The following is an 8,783-nucleotide window of genomic DNA, read 5'->3' on the forward strand; positions in this document are numbered from 1 at the left end:
ATCCTGCTGTGGCTCAGGAAAGTAAATATTAATGCTTGGATAGTTTTGGCATTAGTTATCAACCACTGCATGTGGCTTCCACAAATCTTATCTAAAAGACTTGACATTTGGGGTCTTTCAATTTCAAAGTGCTGGTTAACCTTTCATGACAGTCCAGGTCCTTTCTCCTCCTCCCCAACTGACCATTCACAGAACAGGAAGTGAGAAGGCCTCTCCCCTCAGTTTTGCTATGGTGCCCCCCATTTAAAGATTCTCTCACCTGCTGCTGTGACAACTAGATCTGGTGGGGGTCACATACCCACCACAATGGGCACCAGGACCAACAGATGGGTTCTAACCTTTTCCCACTTTAGCTGGAGTTGCACTTGTAGGCATATATCCATTGAGTTGCATTGTTTGGTGGATCTATGGCCTAAGCTGTCTGGGTGGGCACCACCATGTCTGAGTTGCTAGAGAATCCTTCTCCATAGAATTTCTTGGACTTTTTTTTTTCTTTTTTAGAAAGGAAGGTTGCTAGTGTGTTCCTAACAGTGGTGATCTCATACACTATAGTACAAAAAGTATTGGGCCACCTGCATTTACAGGCACAAACTTTAATGGCATCTCAGTTCAACATTGAGTTGGCCCACCCTTTGCAGCTATAACCACTTCAACTCTTCTGGGAAGGCTGTCCACAAGGTTTAGGAGTGTCTATGGGAATGTTTAACTCTTATTCCAGAAGAACATTTATGAGGTCAGGCACTGATGTATGAGAAGGCCTGGCTCACAGTCTCTGCCCTAATTCATCCTAAAGGTGTCCAGGTCAGGACTCTGTGCGGGCCAGTCAAGTTCCTTTCTCCCCCCCCCCCCCCCCCCCCCCCCCAAAACTCTCTCATCCATGTCATTATGGACCTTGCTTTGTGCACTGGTGAGCAGTCATGTTGGAACAGGAAGGGGCCGTTCCCACAAAGTTGGGAGCATGAAATTGTCTTGGTATGGTGACGCCTTTAAAGCCTCATACACGATCGGATTTTTGTCAGGGAATTGTGTGATGACAGACTGTTGGCCTAAAATCCGACCGTTAGTGCGCTCCATCAGACAATTGTCCAACTTTTCGCCAACGAATGTTGGATGGCAGGCTAGTAAATTTTCAGCGGACAACGGTCTGTCAGATTTTCCTATCGTGTGTACACAAGTCCATAACACAAAAGTTGAAAGTACAAATGTGCATGCTCGGGATCAATGCTCACCAAACACATTAGCAGAAGGTGCCCAAAGGGTGGCGCTCAAGAGCTGAAATTCCTCATAGTATGTCACTACGTACGTTTGTTGGCTGACAATTGTGTACTGTTTGTATGCAAGACAAGTTCCTGGCACATGCCCTTCGGACAAAAGTCTGATGCATTGTTGGCCAACAATCTGATCGTGTGGACAAGGCTTTAGAGTTCCCTTCACTGGAACTAAGGGGCCAAGCCCAACCCCTGAAAAACACCATAACCCCCCCCCCACACACACACACACACCCCCCATAACCCCCTCTCCACCAAATGATTTGGACCTGTGCACAAAGCAAGGTCCAGCCACGGCAGAAATGATACCCTCTGTCACTTTCGGCAGGCAATGCCCACCGAGCGCAACTTATTCAAGTGGAAGGGACTGCTCTGCAAGTGCCACAGAACAGCGGTTATCGCTCGTCCGAGGGGGTTAAAGTTACCTGATGCGTATTTTACCTCACAAGAAAGACACATGAAAAAATGTTTCCCTTTAATTCCTATGGGACTCTTTACACCACTGTGCAGAGCGCGTAAAATAGTCTTATTCAAACGCCTTTTTTAACGTTTCACATTGTGTGTTTCTGATGCCGTTCTAAATACCTACTCACTGTGCGGAATGCTGTGTGTTACTGCACTTTGCAATAAGGTGGGGAAAAACTTGTGTTTTCCACGCGTTACTGCAACACATAGGTGTATAGGGGATTGTAGGGTTACAGCAGTTCTGTGTTGTCTCCTTTAAGCTCCTGATGAGTAGGGTTGCAGGCAGTTAGCACAGGTTGCTGTCAGCAGAGGGGCTGGTCAAGGTTGATCTCCCCCAGGTGGGGTAATTACTGCAGGGTGTATAAACTCTCACACCAGCAAGAAGCATGGACTGTTTCTTTTTTGGTCACATTAATTTAGCTTAGAGGGTTCTTTGTGGTGGGCTTGGCTTTGGACCTTGTCCTATGTTAGGACTATGGGCAACGCCAACAGACTGGATCCAGGCGTCAGGATTCCCTCCAGTCTGGTTGGGGTTCTGCATGAGGTTTTCCTCAGCCGCCTAGGCAGCTGTTGGCACCTTCTGGGGGGGTGGTCAATATAGTGTACTTGGAGGACACGATGGTGGTGACCATCCAGAAGAATCTATATGGGGATGGAAAACTGATCAAGGCATCTGACCTCACCCTGGGCTCTGTGCACTGTGAGCCGTCTTCTGAGGACCAGGACACCGTGACCTTCCAGATCAGTCTGCAGGATTGTGGAAACCAGGTTCAGGTTGGCTATCTTGTAGAACTATGGCTTGTTACAATCTAGTCTAAAGCTGGATGTACCATTGAATTGATGTGCGTGTGGGGCCAACTCCTATCTAGGGTTGCCACCTCATCCTTTTAAACCCGAACACATATTAATTACACAGGTTCGGCAGCTGATTACGGTGGTAATTAAACTGTGCCTTATCTGCATTAAATTGGCCTCAGAACCTGTGTAATTCATATGTGTTTGGGTTTAAAGGGATGAGGTGGTAACCCTGTTCCTATAATATGTTTGAGTACAATGTAGGTCTAAATTTGTTAAACTGGCCATGTGCTTCTCTTCTAGGTCTATCACTTCTATGGGGTGATGTTGTATCTGACTAGCTTTAGGTTGAAATTGACTACTTGGCAAGGACCTCCTGCTATAGTAGCTAGTAAATCTGAAGGGAGTTGTACAACTAGATTGCTTTAGTGCAGTGGTTCTCAACTCCTGTCCTCAGGACCCACTAACAGGCCAGGTTTGCAGGATAACTGAAATACATCACAGGTGATATCATTTGCTGCTCAGTGATTGCAGTATTCTAGTCTGCATCTCCCCAAGGTAATACTTAAATTCTGGCCTGTTAGTGGGTCCTGGGAACCGGAGTTGAGAACCACTGCTTTAGTGTATAACGATCTTGGCTAACCTGCTGCAATCTTGGTGGTGTGTGGGCCACTTAGAACCCAGAACAAAGATGTATAATATTGCAGCTTACTGGTCCTTTTTAGTGGTGGTGGCTACATTGCTAGGGTGACAACCATATCAAGCAGCGTTGTCACCTGTTTTAGGACAGCCTTTTTCAACCTTTTCAACACAGAGGATGACTCCTCCTAGCTCAAGGCACCCCTAGCAACCTCTGGAGGAACTCTAGGGTTTCATGGAACCTTGCCCTAGGACAATGAGGGTGTTAAGACTGCATGACACTCCCTTGCCTCCATAACAGGGATGGTTTGTAGTCTGTTGGTCCATATTAGTAACAACCAGAATGGTGTCACCCTAGGACAAGGTGTTTAGACTATATATACTGCCTTCCTCTTCATAACTGGGGAAGGTTTTATAGTCTGCTGATCCATTATCAGGGTGACAACCAAACTAAACAGTGGTGTCGCCCTAGGACAAGGCGTACCTACTATGTGCACCTCCTATCTCTTCTCCATAACGGAAGTTATATAGTCTCCTGAGGTAGTAGGGAACAATGCTAACTGATAACACTCCAGAGGCAGAGAGCATGCCAATTCAACTGGCATGCCCCTCTGCCTTTAGGGTGGTATTGGTTGGTCTGCTCTCTGGGTATGTGATCACTTCAGGGGCAGGGAGCACAAAGTTCAGCTTACAAGATTTCTGGCTGTATGAACATCCATCTATCTTCACTTTAACATTTTGTTGGCCAGAATTGTCCTTTAATTCCACCTAAGGTCAGGTTGGTCCACATGGATTTAATATTTCAGGACACCACAGGAAAAGAGCCCCTATGCTTCAGATTGTCTCCATCTGTGGATATGGTGTGAACAAGCAGCATGGATGTATCCGTGAGGCTGAGCTGGGGACAAAAGGGCCACCTATCCATGCTTAGGCAGTGCCTACTTGACTGCCATGTTAGGAAATTTCTCTTTAGACCTATGACCTGATGGTTCTGTTTCTTATGGACGACCGCCGACTTCCTCCTTTACGTTACAAACCCTCTTCATCCAGGAATGTTCCAGTCACCCGTACCAACAGTGCTAACATCGGTGTTCAGTGCTATTACCCCCCCCCGGTGAGTCTCCTAAGTGGGTTAGTTGTGTGCCCTTTGTATGATACCATCCTCAAGTCTTTGTGCATTGATTAACTTGGTTATTTCACTGCTTAAACTATACCAAAACCCATACAAGACCTAAATGGGACGTTTGGTATCCCAACACTTGTCACCTGCTTGGTCTGACTTGCTAATTGGTGAGGCCAGGACAAGATTGACAGCCTTAAAAACAGCAGATTTCATGTTATTACTCTAGTGGGCTCACTTAAATAGACCCCATAGTTATTACGACAGTTAGTCATTTTCTATTAGCTGTGTGAAATGCATGTGTACTATGTGCCACCATCAGATGGTGGTCACCAAGCAAAACTGGTATTTTACTGCAGTTGTTGTGCCCAATGCTCCAGCTTCTCTCACCAGCATGCTTTGCAAACCTGGATCATGGAAGCTCCATTTAAATATTTGTATATAAAGATAAAATGTTTGAGTACTGGGTAAAATTTAGCTTATTTTGTCTCTATTTTAGGCATGGAAAGGTCAGCAGCAATGCTATCAGACCAACCTGGATTTCCTTCAGCTCCACCATATCCATGGAGGAGAGGCTCTCCTTTGCACTGTATCTGATGAAAGGTAGGAACATCTCATACTTTTTAACATTAAACTGTAAATCCAGTGAGTGGTTGTAAGCTGTGGATTGCTAAATGGCCTACATGTGGCCCCTACCGGTTACCAGACCATGCCAACCCTAAAAATACACAGGCCCCGGCTATGAGATACCAGACAATGCCAACCCTAATACATGGGCCCCCTACTTTTTTTTTTTTTTTCTTTGGGGCAGGGGAACCAGCTTTTCATGGTTCAGATAGCTTGGCTGCAATGTAGTGATGGCTAGCCTCAGATGCTGAAACGCAAAACTGCTGCACATGTATGTGGCAGCCAAATGTGGGAAGGCAATAAAATCTCTGGTGCCTTAATCGGTGGCCTTGCATACTCCTGGCATCTTTGTGACTTGGCTACAGAACTTCACATTTATGTAGATTAGATATACCAGTCAGTTATCAAAGTGGCACAATATTTGAGGTTCTCTGTATATTTAAAGGCTGAGGTTGCAGCAAACCCACCATTGACTTGCTAATAAGCTTGGGTTTTTTTTAGTGCCCTTTGACATTCCTATCACTTTATATCCAGTAATCTTAGCTTTGCCCTTCATCCAGCTTGGTAGATATGATAGTTGGCTTCTTGACTAACAATGAGGTTTCTTTCTTTTTGCAGATGACTGGAGTGGTCTGAGGGACTCCAGTGTTGTATCTCTCGGTAACTCCTTGAAAATCGAGGCTCTTGTTAATGTAGACAACCATATGCCAATGAGGATCGCTGTGGACAGCTGTGTGGCATTGTTGGCTCTGGACCCCAATTCCACCCCTCGATATGAACTCCATAACCTTTTGTAGGTGCACCTCAACTATAAACAGCTGAGAGGGGGAGCAGATGTGAATCCCTAAAAACCCAACCTTGACAGACCCTTTCCAACAGGATATGAGGGTTAGAACATAGTCTTGTATCTCCTTGTTCTGGTGACCTCACTTCCTGTGAGGTCACCAGAAAATATCTAATTGCAACAATTCAACCCCTCCCGCAATATAAACCTTTCTAGGATTTAGTACTTTATTTTGAGGTGGGAGGGCTTTGACTTTTGCAATTGGGCCCCACTATGGCCCTGTAGCTTGTACATCTACAAATTCAAGTGCATAATGGTGCTTTTCTCTTATAACCCTCTGTAGATGCCTGGTGGATGGGCAGCAAGAGGACTCTTCCTGCACCTTTATATCACGGAAACCTGAGCCGAACAGACTGCGCTTTGAGGTGGATGCCTTTTTAGATTTACAGGCTACAACCAGCCAACAGTAAGTAGCGGTCTTTGTAATCTGATGGTGCTGAATGTGGCAATGGGCGCTTAATGAATATATTCTCTCTCAGATCTATATCTACTGTGTGCTGAAAGCCGCCCCACTCAACCAGGCCTCAGACCCAACTAACAAGGCTGCTTCAGCAAAACCAGCAACTCGTAAGTTACAAACCTCTGCCTAGCTATACAGCTTGTATTTGGGGTAGCATGTTGCCTAATGAACACCTTGAATCATCTACTAGTAGTCCTTTTTTTTTTTTTGTACAGTAACATATCCTGACCTAAAATGGCTAACTGGTTGACCTGTTACTCCCAGACACAACTGCCTGGAACAAGCTTGCACCAAACTGGGTCAACCTTGTACTTGGAACTTACTTGTTAGGAGTCAATAGAAGTGTGTGTATGCCCATTGGCATTCCAAATGCTGAGGAGATACTTGACAACACAACTGACCTGTATGGACCTTGGGCTTGGTAAAGTTGGCTAAACAGCATTTCAGCTGATTCCTAGCATAGGCTGATTCATTCCATGGATGGGCCTGTTGGTACCATCTCAAGTCAACTTACTTTTGCGCTGTGGGGCTGAACAAGAAGCCTTGCTATATGGCCAGCTTAAGTCTACATGTGTGTGTACAATATATAGCCCTAGGGTTTGAAAATCCTATGTCTTTGGACCACCTGCAGCCCAGACTTCTAAAGTTGGGGGGTAAACGAATTGGCACAGGTATAACGTTTATATCCAGGAATAACCTTTTACCTTGTACTAGGATCATAAAGAACCCTGCTAGTTGGGCTTGGTTCTTTAAAAGCCCTCCCTTGCCAACTAGCACAGTACTTGGGCATGTATAATGTGACTTTCTCAGGAAAATTTTCCAAAGCAATTTGCAGGAGATTCTAGGACTTGTTAACTGGTAGAGAAGTGACATTGACCATTTTACACAGCTAACTGTCAATCCTTCCAGGTGGTCCCCCGTGGAAGGAGCTGCCAACAACTGCAGTTGCTGAGAGTCTGGAAAATGTGGTGGCTCTCTACCCAGAAGGCTGAGGCCAGGATATAGAAGACCATGGAAGAGGCATCTAGCTGGTGAGTTTTTAATGAGGCACCTGTCAGACCAAGGGAAGTTGACCTGAAAATACTATTTGCCTGGGTATCATGCTTTTTGTTCTAAGTCAATGTGTTGACCAAGTCAGAATTCCTCATCCTACTTTGTCAACGGTTCTGGCTGTTGCTTAACTAAACAACGAGGTGATGGGTATGTCCACGTGGCAATCTGCTCCAAGTTCTTGTTTCTCTCCACAGAAGAGCGATCGGGGGAGGTGATCCACAAACTGCTCCTGGGCCCCATTTGGATCGTCAATCCGGAGGCTGAACTCCAACCTGAAAATGGCCAGGCTTTTGCTGTCCATGCTGACCCTGAACAAGAAGTGAAGTGGGGGGGCTGTGCTAACCTGGAAACTTGGATCAAGAAAATGTAATGAGGCCAATGTACAGCAATAAAACTTATTTACTTTCATATAAAGATTTTATTATTATTATTCAGGATTTATATAGCGCCAACAGTTTACGCAGCGCTTTACAATATAAAAGGGAGACAATACAGTTATAATACAATACAATAGGATTAAGAGGGCCCTGCTCAGAAGAGCTTACAATCTAATAGGGTGGGGCAGGTGGTACAAAAGGTTGTAACTGTGGGGAATGAGCTGGTGGAAGTGGTAGGAGATTAGTTGGAGACGTGATAGGCTTTCCTGAAGAGATGAGTTTTCAGGGATTGCCTGAAGGTAGCAAGAGTAGGGGATAGCCGGATAGATGGAGGTAGCGAGTTCCAGAGGATGGGAGAGGCTCTGGAGAAATCCTGGAGACGAGCATGGGAGGAGGAGATGAGAGAGCTTGAAAGCAGGAGGTCTTGAGAAGAGCGGAGAGGTCGATTTGGGTGATATTTGGAGACAAGATTAGTGATGTAGCTTGGGGCAGAGTTGTGAATGGCTTTGTATGTTGTGGTTAGAATTTTGAATTCAATTCGCTGGGTGATTGGGAGCCAGTGTAGGGATTGAAGTAGAGGGTTGGCAGACACTGAGCGGTTGGTAAGGTGGATAAGTCTGGCAGCAGTATTCATGATAGACTGAAGAGGAGAGCCTATGGAGAGGTAGGCCAATGAGAAGGGAGTTGCAATAGTCAAGGCGAGAGATAACAAGGGAGTGAATGAGGAGCTTGGTGGTTTCATTCGTTAAAAAAGGGCGAATTTTAGAGATGTTACGGAGGTGAATTCTACAAACTTTTGACAACGATTGTATTTGAGGCTGAAATGACAGTCAGAGTCTAGGATTACACCGAGTGCCCTGGCGTGAGGGGAGGAACTGATGGTTGCATTGTTGATTTTGATGGAAAAGTCATGGAGGGGGGCACGGGTGGGGGGGTATATTAATATCTCAGTTTTAGAGGGATTTAGTTTAAGGAAGTGGTGCGACATCCATGCTGATATGTCAGTTAGTTAGTAATGCGAGAGGAGACTGAAGGAGTGAGGTGAGGAGTAATCTGAATCGCTTTCTTGTAGAAGCAGAGTAATGTCCTGCTAAAAGACTTTCTCTAGATGAGTTGTCAAATCTCTTCTAAACTT

General features: G+C 45.4%; 1 pseudogene; it reads left to right on the plus strand.

Annotated features, from left to right (window-relative positions):
• LOC141116675 (zona pellucida sperm-binding protein 3-like) overlaps positions 1-7,663 on the plus strand; it is a 13,485-nt pseudogene extending 5,822 nt beyond the window's left edge.
• The last annotated feature ends 1,120 nt before the right edge of the window (positions 7,664-8,783 follow it).

Source organism: Aquarana catesbeiana, linkage group LG13, assembly GCF_042186555.1.
Source record: "Aquarana catesbeiana isolate 2022-GZ linkage group LG13, ASM4218655v1, whole genome shotgun sequence".
NCBI lineage: Eukaryota > Metazoa > Chordata > Amphibia > Anura > Ranidae > Aquarana > Aquarana catesbeiana.